Genomic DNA, 1,089 nt, shown 5'->3' with positions numbered 1-1,089 from the left:
TGGTATTTTATTTTGCGAAGCAGTATGGTAAAATTGGTATTTTATTTTATGAAGCAGTATGGTAAAATTGATATTTTATTTTATGAAGCAGTATGGTGAAATTGGTATTTTATTTTATGAAAGCAGTATGGTAAAATTGGTATTTTATTTTATGAAGCAGTATGGTGAAATTGGTATTTTATTTTATGAAGCAGTATGGTGAAATTGGTATTTTATTTTATGAAGCAGTATGGTGAAATTGGTATTTTATTTTATGAAGCAGTATGGTGAAATTGGTATTTTATTTTATGAAGCAGTATGGTTAAAATTGGTATTTTATTTTATGAAGCAGTATGGTGAAATTGGTATTTTATTTTGTGAAGCAGTATGGTGAAATTGGTATTTTTAGAATACTCCAAACCTTTAGATAATATTTTCACTGAAGAAGGTGATACATTATATCAAAGAGCAAAATTATTTTTACTAGTATCATGAACAAAACAAAATTTTCATTTTCAGACAAAAAAATAAAACTGCCACAGACATTAGAAGATTATTTAATCAACTTCATGTTATACAGACATTATCATGGTCTTATTTTGAATTTATTAATTTTTCTTTTGGTTTGCAAATGTACACATTTTGAATAGAATGAAGAAGGTGGGGTTTTTGGCTTCTGTCAGGAAGTGGTTATATCATTCATATAATGATACCGTATTTTTCGGTGTATAAGACACACTTTTTTACCCCAAAATTTGATGTTAAAATCTGCTTGCGTCCTATAGACCGAAGGTAGGAATAATATATATGTATATATATATATACGATATACACAAGCCATGTGTAAATATATTTAAATAGGCATGCATAGTCTAGTTCAATTGAATGTGTTATTTATAACAATTGTAGTTTTTTTTCTTTTAAAAACATAACTATTTATAATGCTCCCTAAATAATAAAAAATAAATTACATGGAAAGCAATGAAGATTTTGTAGGTTTTGGACCAAACTTAATAACAGTAAACCTTTTTTTGATTTACGGTATTTTCTTATTTTGATGTTTTGAGCTCTTTTGTGTTTAGAACAATATATACTAATTTTTAAAGTATC

The 1,089-nt window shown here is 26.1% G+C and overlaps 1 protein-coding gene across 3 annotated transcripts in view; it reads left to right on the top strand.

Annotated features, from left to right (window-relative positions):
• LOC106459917 (hypoxia-inducible factor 1-alpha inhibitor-like) overlaps positions 1 to 1,089 on the top strand; it is a 26,150-nt gene that overhangs the window by 11,195 nt on the left and 13,866 nt on the right. The gene's annotated exons all lie outside the window — the stretch shown is intronic.

Source organism: Limulus polyphemus, unplaced genomic scaffold (assembly GCF_000517525.1).
Source record: "Limulus polyphemus unplaced genomic scaffold, Limulus_polyphemus-2.1.2 Scaffold681, whole genome shotgun sequence".
NCBI lineage: Eukaryota > Metazoa > Arthropoda > Merostomata > Xiphosura > Limulidae > Limulus > Limulus polyphemus.
The sequence above is the reverse complement of the archived record's forward strand: the minus strand, read 5'-3'. Positions and strand labels throughout refer to the sequence as shown.